The 18,298-nt window shown below is 42.9% G+C and overlaps 1 long non-coding RNA gene across 1 annotated transcript in view; it reads right to left on the bottom strand.

Moving 5' to 3' along the window:
- LOC124214711 (uncharacterized) overlaps positions 1-18,298 on the bottom strand; it is a 91,097-nt gene that overhangs the window by 10,374 nt on the left and 62,425 nt on the right. The window contains exon 2 of the long non-coding RNA XR_006882191.1: positions 12,842-13,019. This is a non-coding gene — a long non-coding RNA (uncharacterized lncRNA). The remainder of the gene's footprint in view (positions 1-12,841; positions 13,020-18,298) is intronic.

The following is an 18,298-nucleotide window of genomic DNA, read 5'->3' as shown; positions in this document are numbered from 1 at the left end:
TCGCATGAAATTTCTCAAATATTGAGCATCTTTTGGTTTATCGATTAAAACTCAATCAAAAACGTATCGTCCAAGTGCTGCTGAAAACTGCTCAAATTACTTTTTGAAATTTGGGACGAATACAATCGGAAGCAAAAAATTAAATTGATACTGTTGAACAGATCAATTTCAACTTAAGATATCAGATTTATATACATCAATCGTCATAATATATAAATTATTGTTCACAATTGAAAGGAATTGCAAGTAATACGACTAAAATTTACGTTACATTAAAAAACGTTAAGTTAAAATTATATATAACATTGAGATTTCAGTTTCACTGTCTCAATTTTTTTTTCTTTCTGTGCGCTTTGTTAAAAAGTACATGACCCTGACGTGTATTATATTTTTAACAACGAATCTGAACAATAAACGTCCAAAATTGTATAGAAAAATGTTAGTGATGGTGCAGGCGAGAAAAATTTTCATTCCAATAAAATAGACTCGAAACATATCCTAATGAAAACCATGAGATAAAAATTTCTGGATCAAAGGATGAAAAAATTTAAAAGAAAGCGGGGCGTTGCGTTAGATATACGTATAACGCTCATAATTCAAACTGCATAGGACAACTGGGTGCTGCAGAGGATATATCGGCTGGAGTTATCGAGTTAAAACTATGCGCATATAGTCAAATTTCCGTTTGCCATGGAGTATCGGCTCGTATTCCACGGCTGCAAACCCGGAGCGATGCATCTGTATACATGTATAATAATAGCCCGATGGAAATCAATATGAAATCTGTGAATGCAAATTCGGATCGCTGTCGTCGCCCTCCGTTTCCGTTGCCGTTCGCCGGCTCGGCTCGAATGCGGCTCAACGTTGTTCCTCTTCGTTTCGCCGCGTTTTCCGGGCTGCGGGGGGATGCCGGTTTAATTATCGAGTTAAACGTAGCGAGCCTTGATTCTGATGAGAGTTCCGCATTGAAACGCCGGGCACCGAAGTACGTGACTGCCACCCGCTCGGCTAGTTAACAAACTAACGGCCTGCCGGGCGGAGACGAAACGGACTCGAAACGGTTCTCCAGCGGCCGATTCACGGGATGCTGGGAGCACGTATACGCGGATCCCTCGATCAAGGGGTGATACGGCACGCCGAGGAGCTAATAGACCGCCGATCGCATTGTTCGCACTCGGATTCATATTCAAATTGCCCTGCGAGATTGTCATTCTTCATCCTACATGCTCACTCGCCTCCTCGATTATCATCGTCCTCCTCTCTCGTCTAACCTGCATTGTCACAACCGTTGTCTGGATAATCGCATGCCCGTAGCAACAATCGCAATTAGTTATTACGATTGTTGCAGCTCGCCTCGTGAGAAGCTTTCGTATCGGTCGAAAATTTCAATTCTACGCGCGGAGGTTCTTGTTTTTTTTTTTTTTTGTTTTTTTTAACTTTTTACTCTTCTTGTTTTAGAAACAGCTTGCCTTTCAACTTCTCGTTTTTTCAAACTCGTTCCGAGCTGAAATTACAACGATAATGATGTTGTCATTATCTTATTCGGACTTTTGAAGATCGATGTCAAATTCGTAATTAGCGATCCAAAAAATCTTCGAGTACCAATTTTCATCGTAATCCGAATGTTTTTTTTTTTTTCAGCATATAAAATACGTCAAATTTAAATTATGTAAATATGACCCTATATTCGTGATCAGCGATTAAAAAAAAACATGTGGTAACAATTTTTATTCAGATCCAATCATCTGTCCTCAAGATATAATAATTTTTTATCTTTTTGTTTGGAATTTAGTTTTTCAAATAATATGAAAAGTGCTGAATTAATCAACGCAGAAATCTGTTCAGTTTTACATTAGAAGATATCTCGGGAACGAATCAACGGATTTGGATGATTTTGGTCTTAATCAACGTGGCCTTTCTTGACTGAAAACTGATTAAATTTTAAAAATCATTGGTCCGGGAATTTTCGAGTTACTTGATTATCATCAGAAAAAAATGACGATATCTCGAGAGTGAAGCAACTGATTTTGATGATTTTGGTCTCGATTGACGCAGCATTCCTTAGCTTAGAGTTGACGAAATTGTGTATTTCATCGGACATTTGGTTTTTGAGTTATTAGAATAACAACATTCTGGAGTAATTTATACACGCTTGTTCGACTAGACCCTTCGTGATTTTTTCCCTGATATAAGTATTTCATCGGCAGTCCGGAATTAATTCGTTGTTTCTAGGGCCGGATCGGAGGAAATTCACTCAATTAAGTCGAACGAAAAACCTCACAGGGTAAAATAAGGCTTACAATTATTTAAAGAGGTAAGATTCTATAAAACCTGCACGACTTACAACTAACGTTATTTCTGTAAATCTGATACCTTTTTTCTCAATATAGTTTTTTGTTTTTGGCATATTGTAAAAAGAAGCTTGTCCCATCCGACCAATGTGAAGTCGAAACAAAAACCGAAGAATCCATCTCAAATTCTGCGTCAGTTTTCCACCATATATTCCCATATATTTTTCCTTCTCTTTTTTCGAACAGGAGGAAGCAATCGTTCCATTAGTTCATCGTCAGATGCAACCTTTGAAACCATAACAATTTTGACATCAATGACGAAGGTCGCAGTTGAATACTGAAATCCGCGGTATACAGTCGCACTTTATCCACCCAATTTCTGATCCACAACATTGCATTCACTGCGAAATAGAAGAATAGAAACGCGAGTGAAGCAGGTTCCGGGGGTTGTTGGGGCGTATGAAGCGTCGCGACGAAGATACGAGCACTCTGGATTTTGCCTGTGTGTTTTGTAACGGCAGCGTCGCGATGGCGTTCTATTTTTAAACGGTTTCCTATTACCCTAGGCAACTATCTCCGGGTATGGATCTACGACGATTTCGTTTGTCTAGCCTCTCGTCGTTTTTACCAAACCTAGAACAGGTTTTATTCCCTTTTATTTCCATGTAATTGCTGGGGCCAGTCACCACTATCGCCACCGCCGAGAAACCCACCCCCGCTGCATCGGAGGTTACATGCGCTGAGTTAGTGGGTGGTTATACATCCACTCACCGAATGTCTCTAAGCCACGCGATAGCCTCCCCACAATTTTACGTATTATTATACCAGTCCGACCTCCACCTTCGCCTCTCGTGCCTCATTCTTCCACGATACGTCACCCATCCACACCTCGGCACGCTGGGAGAGAAAGATGCGGGAAATCGCGATCCTGGAACCCGGAATGATTGCACCGCAGCTGGCTGGAGAAAAAGTACAACGACACTTCGGGGTGTTTCGGTGCTTTGACCGAATCACCGGGAGAGCAGATTTTTCAGTGGAGGGAAGTGAACATTGCTACAAGCGTGTTCAGCGATGTGAAGTCGAGGACAGTCGAAAGCCGATGCTTTTCATCAGTTTTATTGCGAAATACTCGTACATTAAATATTCATGAAATTATTATACTCGTAAGCTGCGAAGACCTGTTTAAAAATAGAAAAATAGAAAATACTGGAGTGATGACAAAGAGCCTAGGTATCGATACTTCGTTCCAATTTACTTCAAAATCGTTCGATTTCACTTTACGGCAGCTCGTTTTATTCAGAAAACTACTTTCTACAAGTTCGCTTGGCCACTTTCTTTTATCAAGTTCAAATCGTTGAACATTAAATTTCACAACAATGTACTGACATTCGTAAGGGCCAACAAATTATTAATGAATCGATTCAGGGGTCTTCCAGTCAAGTGATTAGGGTGTCAACATCATTCGAAATGATTTCGAAATCATACTGAAATCAGTTATAGTGTAATAAAATTCTGTATTAGTAAGCATTGGTAGTCGTGAGAAATCGTTTAAGATTCCCAAAAATCTCTTTCTAATAACGATAAATCATTTGAAATCACAATGATCATGAGAAATCACGAAATTAAAGTCCAATTACTCTCTCGTAATCACTCTGTAAAATGTAAGTAAACATGAAGTATTGTAATCATGGTGTCACGTTTTTTCTCAGTATTCTCGAATTGATTATTGAGAAAAATATTTTTTAGTGACTTTCTGGAATTGCTTCAAAATTGTGACTAATTTAGCAGATTTGTTCGATTTTACTTTACGGTGGTACATTTTACGCAGAAAATTATTATCCGCAAAGTGAGTTAAACAGATTTGATTTTCTTCCACGAGCAATACAATATTGCCATAGTCAAAAAATGTAATATCCAAATATGCGGAAGTGATAAAAAAAAAGTGTCAATTCGTGAATCCGTGGAAAATGGTTTTAAAAATAAAGTGTTCCACAACAGATTGAAACTGAACGAACCTAAAAAATTTTCAAGAGTTTTGCAGCGATTTGAAATAAAGTGTTTCTTCACGATTCCAGTGTCTTCTAGTTTCGTATTATCACAGAGATCTTCGTCGCTTTCGAATACGATATTTCGTTGAAGACTCAACGTATAACGACTGCCCCGTAACAAAATTGATAAGAACCACCATTTTTTTGCCACCAATATATTGGTGTAAGTAGTTACACACGCAGGAAATTTTTCGGTGATCATTAAAAAGTTGGGGCGCGGGTTGAGCAGTTGAGCTAGCATAACTCGGAGATGCCTGTAACCAGTTGTCAACGATATTGGGTATAGTCAGTGTTTCGTCTGGCGAACCAGCGCAGGTTGAGATTGCTTTTACGATTCTTCTGCATTTTTATTTCTCTACCCCCGAGAGAGCGCGGCCTGCCTCCCTCTTCACCCAAGAGAACAGGACTGATGCGTGTTCGGGGTGGTTGCACCACCGTTACGCGTGTGTATACGCGTACAGCGTATATCGCAGAGTCGCGAAGCATGGTTGCTAGTTAGTATGCATGGCGCGGGAGTAGCCCGGAATGAAACGTCAACCCGAGACTCGTCATCCTCCCCTCGCGCCACCCTTAAAGCCCCCAAACCAACCAGGACGACCCGCGGAGACCCGGGCTGCTCACCCTCGTACCTCACGTTCACCTCTTTTGTCTAAAAACGACGCTCCTTTTCTTTCCGTTCGAGCTGCTCGCTGGGTGTGTACGTAAAATGAGCGCGGAAAAAGAGATGCCTACCTCTCTGGATGCTCAACGTTTACGGAATGTGGATTTGTTATCTACTTCTCGACTCTCCTCTTCGCTGACGGATAAATTCAATGTTAATATTGACCCAAGGACAGAGAAGGAAATAAGAAAATGAAGATAGAAATTAGAATGCGGGAGGCACGGGAAAAAACCAACCATCACGAATCAGGAACGGTATGAATGTTATCATTTCTCTTAAAATCCCAAGTTTTTTCTACGACCGGAAAATCAAATTTCAATCGAACAACGTCGAAAGAAATTTCGCATAAATATTCGTCACTTTTAAACCATTCGCTGTCATATTTCGAGTGTCAGTAATCAACAAGCTCTCCTCACTCGCAGCTAAATTCTTGAGGATTTTTTTGTGCGCGATGAGTATTGCTGTCACATAGTATAATTGTTCAACGAACTGTTGAAAATTACTCCAACCCCGCGTCACGACTCAAGGGATCAAGATGATTCCCAGATACCGAGCGCAAGATATGTACGTGTTCTAGATTCGCTCGTTAGGCTGATTACCCCTTTCACCGAGCACGAGAGTCGGCTGAATCGCGATGAGAATAACGCGCTTTGCTTGTGGGACGAGAATTGGCTGGGACGGAGGGAATTCACTACCGTGTAAAAGTATAATAGTGCAAGTACAAGTGTAAGTATAAACAGGCTAACCCCTTGCGTCCGGTATAATCCAGCCCCTCGGCATGCGGTGCAAGCAGCTCGGGATCATATCGCTCAGAGCATCGCGATTTCCACGTCAATTAAAGTTACTAATGTATACCCACCCGGGGAACTGGGGCGAAGCGAACCGCCGTTAAGGGTACAAATGCCCGCAGGGGAAGAGAATTTTCAGATCCGGTATTAGAGCGTGAAGAGCAAGATATCGAGGCCTGTGAATATTCGCCAAGAAAATTAAGGGGTTAAGAAAAAAAGAAACTAGCAACTTTATCTCTGCGAAGTTACATTTCGAATCATTCGTCGTCCACAAACTGTAAAAATTTTCATTTGCTACAGTTACTACGAAATTCTAATTGAACATCGGCATCGTTGCAATAACGGTTTCAATATTATCGGTACTGGAAAAAAATGTGGTACCTGCCAGTAACTTTTCAGTTTCGTTACAGTTGTCAAATTTTCGAAGGATGATTATTTACGAAAATTGACACAATTCTTGTCGGCCTCGTGAAAATTAGTAGCTGGAATGGATTTCTGTTAATACGTCTATAATTTATTTTCCTACAATGGAAGAAGACATTAAAAGATCGACGAAATAAAACAAAGCGAGGTTATTTTGATAGTTGAATTTTCATCGCGCAGTGCGTCCAGAATAATTCAACGCCCCTCGAATATGCGTGTCGAAGGGGTTGCGAGATCCTACAGGCAAGAAGGATGGCGAAATCCTGTCGGGGTCACGAATCGAGGCAAAGCACGCCTGAGGAGCATCGACCCAATTTGGGCTCATTCATATCCCACCGATAATTGTCTCCGAGTCGGTTTATCACTGCAGCGTGTCTGCTTAATTCAACCAATCAGCCCTTGCAACTCTCTCACTCTCTCTCTCTCTCTCTTTATCTTTTTGTCGAAACGCAGCGGCGCGTCGTTAGTCATTTGTTTCGAAATAAATCGCGAATCACGTATGCGAGCTGATAAAGGGTGAATGGGGCGTCGAATATTGTCACATTTGCCAGGGTGATTAGGCGAATTTAAGTCTAGTTGACAGGCTCTCTGTAACGAGTCCCCTATCTTCCTCCCTCTCTCCCTCCTTCTCTCGTTATCCCCATTATAACACAGTGTTATTCACATTCGTTCGCGGTCTCCTTCGACAAAGATCTCGACCGGATTACGACTTGAATTGAATATATGCAGTAGCTTTGAGTCATGCGGTTCAACATTGTCGAATATCAGTTCAAGCGTGTAGAAATGAAAGCTGGCATCATTTTTTCACAAATTGACAAGGTTCAAACATTTTTTTCCATCCAATGATTCCATTTCTTTGACTAAAATGGACATAACTTAGAATGACACGAATTTTGCATAAAATTACTTAAAATTTTCATTTCCTTTTGTTTTAAAAATACATAATATTTCTCATACAGTTACCTCAATTTACTGCAGCGAGAAAATTTTTTACTAATATAAGAAACCGCGTAGATTATTTTTTCGTAAATCGACCAATATTCAAACAGTTTTTTTTTCACGATACCTGTTTTACCAAATTTTTCTAGTTATTATAACAAATGCAATTTTTTTCAGTGTGAATTGTTGATAATTCATGTAAAAGGTAGGTATGACATATGTAAGCACATGTAGTCGGGAGGATCATCCCTGTGACGATGAACCCGTTTCGAATGAATACGCGCGTATTGTACGACCGGCTACATTTGTGGGTATATAATTTTTGCAATTGGACACGGGTCCGTTTTGCACTTGGCGAATCTCACAACATACATGTTACATATAGACGCGACCGTTGACCGATGATTACGTGCACCTTTCATCTCGGCGCTGTAGGAGAAGCCTGAAAAACGACTGGTTATTGTACCTGGATCAAAATAAGGCAAATTCAATCTTCACCGCCATCGAACCTCGCACCTGAATGAATATTGAGTAAAGGCGCATGATTCGTGATTCGGGATTATTGCAGACTGCACTTTTTGTTAAATAAGAAGAGAGCTTACGGTAATTACTTACTTGACTCTTGGCAAAAAGTTTGTGTAAATTTTACTCATTTCAAATAAAACCTGTGAAAATTTTTATACGGACTTTAAACCTTCCATATGTACATATACCGTGTACTACAGTTAATACTCTTAAATACATACTGGAACATTTTCAATGCTGTGTACAGTATGCATAAGAAATGAGTTTGATTCCGACTGCGGTATCGTCTATCAGCTGTTTTATAGTAGTTGAGTCACCTCGCAAGAATGAATAAAAAATTTTCGTCTAAGGTGACAAGTAATTCGAAGGTGATCTCATTGGATAGGGAAATTTCGAATCCAGACGTATCCTACATATTTTATACCTGTAAGTGATTTCAGGATCCCGGAATTCATTCGGCTATACCGTAGGAAATCGTTGCATAATTTGTATGCAGCTTTATTTGTTTACAGAATTGCTAGAGCATTGACGTTTCCTCGATAAATTATGGCAATTAACCAATTTTTTCTGAGATCGGACATTATAAATTACACACCGAGAAAAAACGGTCAGTCTTAACGGACGGAGTGACCGACTGCTCGTACGAAAAATAATTGAATTCAATTCGGCAGAAAGATCGTGCCACGGTAATGTTTTCTTCTGCAAGGCAGGGCAGCCAACTTCCTCGAAACGAGGCAAGAGATGTCAAACTCTCGTGAGTCAAATGGCGAATGAAAATTATGCGGTTACGGTGACACGTAGCAGCCGTCAGTTATCAGTCAGTTGACAATAAAAGTTTATCAAACATTCCCGAATCACTAAATCGACTGTTTGAGCACTGCTTTTTCTGAAAAACTCGCCATGCGCAAAACGTCAAAACTCGCGCTTGCGGAATGGACGCTCAGCCTGTTAAGTTTCGCGATTTTCATTCGCTACAACGTAAAATCGTATGCAATGCCATAATCGGATCGACGGAATATCGAATTCCATAACGAAATTTAAGGTGTATCGGAAAAGAATCTCCTCGCAGTTGGCACACGAGTATATCTCATTGTCAGAGATGATAATAACAATGGTAATGCGGGTCGCGGGGTGGGCTTCAGCGGCCGGCGTATACTTTATTAGCGTTGGTGAGACAATGGAGGTCGAGACCCGAAAATAAGAAGGAATCAAAAGAGATGGGGGCAAAAAAAATGGTGGATAAAAAAATAAAGGTAAATAAGCCAGAAGGTACGAGCGAGAAACCGAAGAGCTGTTGCTCCTGCTGTTGCTGCCGCTGCTGCAGCTAGCGTTCGGTCCATATTTAAGTATGCGCGTCTCCACCGCCGCCGCCTCGAAATTTATGCCCGGCGACAAATATTTCAAAATCATTCCTCGTCCAGCGGGTCTGCGCAACGTATGTGTGTGTGTGTGTGTGTGTGTCTTTATACTGGGAATAATAAACAAGAAAAAACAAAAGAGTGAAGCACAGAGAGAGAGAGAGAGGGAGGGAGAGAGAACGGAGACAAAGCGTTCGTGCTACGGACGGTCAGCCTCGCTGCTCTTCCGATACACATATTATACTCGCGTGTATTTCGCATATAACCTAGGTTGCATAAATTTTTACGTGTCACAAACACGTACCGTAAGGCATGTAACGCGTAATGTCTGATTTGACAAAAATCTTACACAGATAGGCGGGGAACCCATGGCGCGGAAAGGAAGGAGAGGACCGTCGAGGCCTCGCCGTTTGAGATATTCGAAAATTTAAATCGTCTATCAGAACGTAGCTGTGATGTCACGTATTCGACGACCGATGCATAGGCCTTCGGAAGTGCGCGGTGTGCCATTGTAATACTTGAGGTGAAGAGGTTGTTCGTAGAAAACGGTCGCGCGACCCGTTCGCCAAGGTGATCCCGACGTGCGATAAGCGGCCTTCCTCGTTCACCGTCTAGCGGAATCTAGTCGACGATGCGCAAATTACGAGGCCCGAGGGGCGTCTACCTACAACCCTTTTTTGCAGAATTCGTAATAGTCACGGAAGTGAGTCTGTAAATACGATTTCTTCTTTATTTTATTTTTTTTCTTCTTGTAAGGGAGAAATTTTTTTACAAGGATCTACGGGTACGAAATTGAAGTTAGAAATAGAGCGAAAAATCTTCAGTAATGTCCGTTGTGTCAATTATAGTGAACGTGAATGAATGATTATGCAATCGAAGCGAATCTTGTTTCTTGCTGTGAATAACATTGCTGGAGATTTCTTCAACTGGTTTATTCTCTTTTTTTTAATATTTCATTCACGCGTAACGGCTCGATTGTCTTGAAGTATATAATCCAACCTCTCAAATCTACTAACGTTCCTGCGTAAAATTATCAAGTATCGCGATTGTAGAAAGCGAACTTTATTGTGACTCGTACGAGTTGGTATCAGAGGTCATTTCCCAGTCTGTAAGGATCTAGTTCAGCCCGGTGAAAATTTCATTTCAGTCTGATGTTTCAAACATCCGAACAAATTCTTGTATGATTATGTTTAAATTCGATAGTGGCAGGAGGATACGGTTGGATACCAAGTTTCGTAGATATTGAATAACTTCTTAGAATTTCGGTGTACTACGCTTGATTCACGAGTATTTCAAATTTGCCATCATCTTCAGAACCTTTAGAGTTGTCGTATGCCCTTTTTGAAAATATAAACAAACTATTTGTAGCACAAACAGATCATTTATTGTGCTAGCATTTTACTGACAATTACTTTCCAAACATAGTATTTTAGCTCTCTCATTGATTTCTGCTCTGTAAAGTTCACGAAATTTTTTTTTTTTTTGAATATGGCTTCAGCCATCCTTGGGGGAAAAAATGGAAACACATGTCTCCACAAGGCGTTGATCCGGTGGTGCAGTAGTGTGGTCAAAATTTGATACTGCACGGTATAAAAACGAATCGTGTGCACATTTGTGTTCGTATCTTATTGTGCACATAAAAGTCTCCCGCAGTGGTAATACGAGAACGCGGCACCGCGTAGTATAAGCACAAATATTATAGGTAAGCATCAAGAAACAGAAGCAGAAGCTGAAGCAGAAGCAGAAGCGGCAACGCGAGCAGCTCGCGGTTAGCACGAAGATATAATCTCTCTATACGCGATTATGAGACGAGATGCTCTCGCGAGTAAGCCGGAGAAGGCGAGGACGGAAATGAAGATAGACCGTCTCCAGGATTCAGGATAAACTCAAACCTTCGTCTTGGCTGCTCCAACTTGAAATATCTCAGCCCGCAGATATTTCTGCGGATCCCAGAGCCAAAGGTTGAAAATCCAGATGCGAAATACCGAAGTGGTAAATACCAAGTGCAGAGTGGTGGATTGGAATCAAGTATGAGAAATTTCAAGTTTCAAGATAGTCTAGGTTCCTCAGTGAAGTTTCAAATTTAACAAGATACAAAAGTCCAAGGATTGAACTCTGAACTCTGTAGGAAAAAAAAAAAAAATAGTGTTTACAGTAGTAATACAAAATTCACGATCCAAATTCCAAAGTCCTAATGTTCCACATTTTAAACTGTGGTATCGAAAATTGACAGTACCGCACAAGTGGATATCCAAAGTCCAGGATAGTCTTAATTTCCTAATAAAATCATGAAGATCTATCCAAAATTTTAAGTCTATATTGTGAGTTTAAAAATCCGTATTTCACAGTCCACAGCCTGTGCCCTGAAGTCTGAAGTTTTATAAATACATCTTTTCCCATGATGCTCGTTATAGTAATGTGGTAATGATCTGATTCACGATCGATATCTGCACGGATGATCGTAAAGCGTGAAACCAGCAGAGAAGTATTGAGGAAAAAAAAAAAAAATTGAGCTAAAAACTCGACTGCGCAAGCTACTTGCCGCGGGATTGGATACACATGCTCTGCACCTTCCAACATCGTCGGTATGAATAATATAATGTAAGTGCATCAGGACGCGCGGATTATATCGGTATAAAGAGGGCTTTTAAGACCTCGTCGTGCATCGGCGAACGTCTGGATGGGTAAACAGCCGAGGAATGTGAGCCGATCTTTTTCCGGACCCTGCCAGATAAGCACGGGGTGTAGGTATAATGCCCACAGTCTGCGAACGAGCCACGTTGTTATAATGTTGCGCATTTCTGAACGACGACAGATATCGCCGTATAGTTACGAGCGAACGATGAATAAATTCACTCAATTCACGCCCTTGGGCCAGACACAGTGAAACACATTTTGAGTTTGATTGTAGTGTGCGAAGCCTAAGCTTGACCGTGATGGGGCCGAGGATACAATTTCCATACCGCAAACATACTTTTTCTTCGAGAATTGTCCAAGTCCGTACTTATGCCATCGTTATCTAGATCAGATGAATGCGGAGGTGACAAAGACAGCGAACGACGAGAACGAAGAAGAAGAATAAGAATAAGCAAGAGAAGGAGCGAAAATAATTTTATGGTAATCATTGAATGGGAATATTCTCGCTCGATTCCAAGCCGTGACTGCGTCGAGACAACACGCTGCAGAAACGGAACGAAGAAGGATTTTTTGTCAAGAGCGCGAGATAAAACGGAGACGTAAAAAGCGTGAGGACCATCGTCGAGGACGGGAGCCGAGCTGAGAAGAAGATTGTGTCGCGTACGCGGGGGGAAGCGGGGATAAGAATATCGAGTTTCAAATATTCATTTCTGTTTCCAGACGATTTTAATATTCCCAGCGAGCGAGCGAGCGACCGGACCGTGCTTCTCGAGATACTTAGCCTGTGTCTTATATCTCCACTCGTCTCGTCTCCTCGGAGTAGCCCTCTTATACACTCGGAGGAGGAGTCTTAGCGAGTCCGCAGTGACGACCATCTCGACGAAGACGAACTGTCGCCTGTCACTCGCTCAAGAAATACGCGATCTCTTCGCTATCTGGAACGGGGAATTATACGCCGGCTTGCGTTGTATAATTTGCCTAACTCACATTCAGCCGGCTCTAATTATGCACGCTATCCGCCTGCCTGCCTGTGCTATCCGCTCCTCTCCGCGACGTTATTCGACCGCGGAATTTACGCAGCGATTTTCGAACACTTTTATCGGATCGATAATCAAAGTGTACCTGCTTCAAGGACAGAAAACTAGAGTATTGAGTGGAATGTAATACATACCGTGCGTCTGGATACTTGGTCTTTTCATCACTTGCCACGGTGCTTTCCAGCTACCAGGAAGTTGTTGATTTCGATAGCCAATTGACACTCTAACTTGGCTTACGACTATCACGACGTCTGGCCTAATCCGATGTGAACGGTCAAACCAAACATGCTCGGTGATTTGACGGTCTAATCTCTAAAACAAAAAAAAAGAAATATCTTGTGTATGTCTATAGACTATAATTTGGTGTCAACTTGATGTTAAATTTCGGGATTGAGCGCAAAAATTGTTCTTCATTAGTAATTTTTCACAGTATACACTTACAAGGAAACTATCTGGCCGCTTGATAATGAATATTTTTGAAAGTCTTACGGTTATTTCCTTGGTTGAAAATGTGCGCCTTTTGACGTGTGGTTTGATTCAATGAATTTCCCATTGCTCAATTTATACCAGATCAGATCGTCAGAAATTCGTAGCTACTTCACTATTATTCTGAAATGATGTATCCGTTCTGCTTTCAATAAATGAGATCGTATCATTGAAACTTCCTCAGTCGCTCATCAAACTTCCAACATAATCAATTGCAACCTAAATTGAACGATGTCTACCAAACGGAATCCACATATTACGCCCTCCATATTTCAGGCCAATAAAACGACCCAAGAAGTTCAAGCAATTGGGAATCCGTAATGGAGAAGCTTTTACAATGTGAGCTTGACCCGTGTCGCCTGGCTCCGTGAATATTTGAGGTGTTCGTTGGGGACGGGTCCCGGTGCGAGTCGCGCAATAAGGAATAAATTGAAATTAGCGTTCCAGACGCTTGAGCACAGGGCCCGGAGAGCGATTAAAGGAACAAGAATCGGCGGGACATTAGCATAACCGAGGAATAGGCCGGTGCGCAAGCTGGCCGCCGGGCCGGGTCGGGTTGTGCCGGTGGGGGCAGAAAGGGGCCAGAAGGGGGAGGAGGATCGGCGAGGGTGAAACGGAAACAAAGAGTGATGGTATCTGATTGTGAGCCGCGCGTCACGCAGCCGACTCTACTCGTCGTCGGTGGGTTGAGGCGCGCGCGCGCCGCTTCCCGTCGGCCTTTGGGAGTTTATGCTCGTAGGCCAGGCCGGCTATCTCGGCCCGGATCTCTATAGTTCCGAAACAAGGGGTACCGAAGTGTTATCAATTATCAACTCTGTCAACTCATTAAGCGTTACAAACTCGCTACTTCCGCTTCGCACATGTTATGTACGCTCCGTTCAACTCGCACCTTACACAGTACCTTCGACACTCTGCCCCGCGTTACGCCCCGTATGAACAACCTGCAGGACTGCCGCGAACTTTCGCTTTCGATCCCACTCGGCTACTAGGGTTTTTCGCTGGAACGACGGTCCACCTTTCACACATGATTTTCTCATTGATCGGATTCGTTTATCGGGAAATGGTGTATTTTGTAACGAGGTGGCGGACTCGGTCTCGTCGTCCTGACGAGCCTGAGTTCGGAATATGAGTCGTAGGTGAACCGAAGACGAATATTGCAAGTACGCGAGGCGAGAAGAACGTTGCCTCCTTGCTGCACACGATTTTTTATGTAACGCGTTTTGTCACGAAGCATGAAATTGGTGTCGGAGTCGAGTAATGTCAGATTTGTTTGCAACAGCGCGTGCGCGCAGTACAGAAAATACCAATTTTAAGTTCTGGGAGTTAAAGGCCTGAAAAGACCGAGTTCGCCTTTTTGAATAGACCGCGCATGCGCATTCCCAGACTCACTCTACTATCGTAAAAACGCGTACTTCGCGTACGGAAAGTATGCATGAAAAAACGCGTAAAATATGTTCGCGTTATACAAACATATAATTGTACAAAGCGAGCATGCTTTAAGCTTTTTTTCATGCGTCTTTTCTGTACACAAAGTATCCATTTCTACGACGGTAGAGTGAGTATGAGTCTATAAAAATGGTTCTATATGTACTAATTCCTACCAGACAAGTCATAACGATACATTTTCTGCAGTGCAACGTTGAAGCTGGAACAATGCCATTCACAAGATACGGTACTCTGGTTGGTTAGCTTGATGTATCGAAGTGTATCGAATCGCTTTAAACTTCTCAAACGGAAAAGTACCTAAGATGACGTGCTTTTTTATCAATTCCCTGGCTATTTCCACTAGTGACGTTTCGTGTGCTTTAAGGAGTAAAAAGCGATTGCACCAAGGATTTGGTACGTTTGGGTTTTCGAATTCCAAAAGTTTGGGGATTCACGTAACTGCGAAGCAATTCGTATGCACAATAGTCTATAAACGATGCTGAAACCTGACATTTCCAAGATATCCAAATCTTTTCCGACCCGTCATCATCATGCTTCGAAGGAATGCACCGTTGCAGCTAACGCTCGTCGTAATTCTAGATCTCCGGAGTAACTCTCGCTTCTCAGATCAAGTTGCCCCGCGTGTGACTGGAAGGAGTGACAACGAGTATAGATAATACCAGCGTCAGAGATCACTCCCTCGCCCTGTCCGTAGTTGGAGTACCTAGCCGGTATGGCTGATGATGATTCGAGGGTGAATTTATAGTTGAAACAAAAGCCTATCGATCAGCGTCCTGCGTGCGCGTATAATAGGGCTGGCGTTGTTAGCATAGGGAATGGTCGTCGTCAGTGTTCGAGTGGATTTTCTCGGCTCGAGCTAGGCGCTCGACGGGTCGGTACCTACTCGGGTGAAAAAGGGATAAAAAGGTGTGGGGCTCCCCACCGCGTTCGATTTTTGAATTTTCGGGTCATTAATCTCCGAACTCGAAGGACCGACTGCTCCTCGCCGTTCCTCCGGCCGCAGCCTCCAGTCGGCCCGATCCGATCGACGCACAACCATGACTCCAGACACCGTTGGAGATATGTTATACATACTGGCCACGAGAGACACCAACGCCACCAACACGAGCTGCGGGGCACCAGCCACTCGACGGCCATTGTTCTAATTCAAATCAGCCTGATTCGATCTAACGCTATTTCATTTCAAACCGCGCGACGCGACGACTGGATGGCAAGGGAAGGAAGGGAAAGGAAAAGGGACCGTTTGCAGCCCGGCACACACGTCGCTACATTGCGCGAGGTACTGGCTGTAATAGCCGATCTCTGTGAGCCAGGCTGTCCGATCTTTTACAACAGTTTCATCTACCAATCGAATGTCTCGTTACGTAAACTGCTCTATTCTGTTGCAAAACATTCGCACAGGTAACAACGAGAGTCTGAATGACAAACAATGTGAAATATGTAAAACCACAATGTGGCTGCTCGGTAACGAATGAAAATCAGTTCGTTATTTCACCAGCATTGAACGTTGCTCAATCATGGACTGGAAGAAAAGTATTGGTGACAATTGGCCTCAACCTTAATACAAGGTCGAGACGGGGCAGTCAAACTACAAAACAAGATTAAGAATCTAGACGCTATATTTTACCGTCAGTGTATTTTCCAAAAGAAGCTCAACTCCCTTGAACGTGGGCGATAACAATTGTTTGTTTATAGCTCAACGCGATCTATTTAATTTCGGATGATTACAGTATAGTCGCTTGATATGGAACCTAAGAATCACGGCTGTATTCCGCTGAAGTTTCACTCGTTTAATTGATAAGCGTGAGAGTGCCTGCATACTTTGAGTTGCACGAGGAACACGCATTTAACGCGCACACTGAAAACGAATGGAGCTATCATAAGGTGCGGGAATTTCAAGTGGTTGGGTACTTTATGCACCGACTCCAAGCCCTGACATTCGCTGGGGCAGTGAATTAATTACCCATAAGATACCGGCAACACAAGCCATGAGATATATTGCGAGTGCGCTTCGGTATCGTCCCGGTGTAACCCTGACGATGCCTTTTCGTTTCCGACCACCTGCCACGCCGCCGCGTTCCTACGGGTTAACAAAATTCCTTCTTCCGGTATATTTGGGGACACAGCAGTGGCGACAGTGGTGATCAGGAACCGGCCCATTCTATCCATGTCAACAATTAAGCCCATAAACTTAGCACCTGTTATTCGGATAAACATTCTACACGTTAGGCACACACATGCCTGTATCCAGGGTATAATGAGGTGCAGGTACAAGGCATGTACGTTACACAAAGTCTGAGGTATGCGTCCCGCGCATACCGGGAAAAGTGACTATTTCCTCTGGTCGCCGACATGTTTATCGCCTCAAATACGTGCCTGCAACCATTATCTTATTCGAAACGGTTTTAACTACACAAAGTACCCCGTTGTCCCTAATGTGAGCCGATGATTACGCGAATGTTTAGGTTCCGCGCTGATTGTACGATTCCCTGCAACTACGTGAGTCACGTTTTGGTTGAAATAACCGTACGAGATGGTGTGTGGTCTCGTTTCAACGTGAAGCCAGACCATTCGAATGATGGATTAAAAAAATTGTCAGAAGACCAGTACTGAATATTGATGAAGTGCACTTCAATCGCAAGAGATTCTTCAGTTCCCTTCCAGCAGATACTGTGTGATTCGACGCAGACATTTCCGTGGTTTTACGGTTTCTATAATGACAATACACTCAGAGGAACAGAACCAGGAGTTTCGTGGTACGTCATTATCCGTCATCTACCCACCGATATGAATTTTATTCGAAACGGTTTTGCTCGTTGCACCCGCTAATGTGAGCCGATGGTCATGGGAGTGTTAACATTGCGCGCTGATTGCACGATTCCCAAACCATGGGCGTGACGTTTTTTTGTGAAAATGTTACCGCGATAAGCTGTATCCGAAAAATTAAATAAGTTATGGTGTGGTCTCACTTCAATGTGAGGCCAGCATATTTCAAGTGCCTCCTCAGAAAAGTTTTAGAAAGTTGCTGTACTGAATTTTTATGCATCTGGACCAAAATTGGAAGTCATTTTCGAGCTCTTTTCCGCACGCGGATACCGCGTGATTCCATGGTTCCTGTAACGACGAGCCACCCAGAATATCATAACCACGAGTCCCACGTGCGTCGCTGCCCATCGCGGCTGTACCGACTCAGGTATGATACACGCGTGTAAGATATAACGTTTCTTCTTAACGACGACGCTCTCGTTTATCCGTCATTTAATCTTAATTTCCGTCGGCCTCCGAAGCTCTGGACAATTTGCCTCAAGTGGGCTGCTGCTGGTGGTGCTACACAACGCTCGAAAGTTATTATACACGTTATGCGGCTATACCAACACCGGCTTAGAGGGCGGACGAATGTATAACGCCGGTAAAATTCAGGTTTACGAAATCTCGAGATGACGGATTGTTCCGGCACTGAACGTGCTCCTTTCGTTCTTTCCCTCTTTCTCTGATGCAACCGCTTTCTTGTTTTTATTTCTTTAATTCCTGTTCACTCCATCTCTCTCTCTCTCTCTCTCTTTCTCGTTTTACCTCTCTTCTCTCGGGGGTGGCACCTGGGAGGCTATATTCCGAGCTGCGTCTTTCTCGAGGCCAAGACTCTTCTCCTTCTTCTTCTG

The sequence above is a fragment of the Neodiprion pinetum genome, chromosome 3 (genome assembly GCF_021155775.2).
Source record: "Neodiprion pinetum isolate iyNeoPine1 chromosome 3, iyNeoPine1.2, whole genome shotgun sequence".
Classification (NCBI taxonomy): domain Eukaryota; kingdom Metazoa; phylum Arthropoda; class Insecta; order Hymenoptera; family Diprionidae; genus Neodiprion; species Neodiprion pinetum.
Note: the sequence above shows the minus strand (reverse complement) of the source record. Positions and strands in the feature narration are given on the sequence as shown.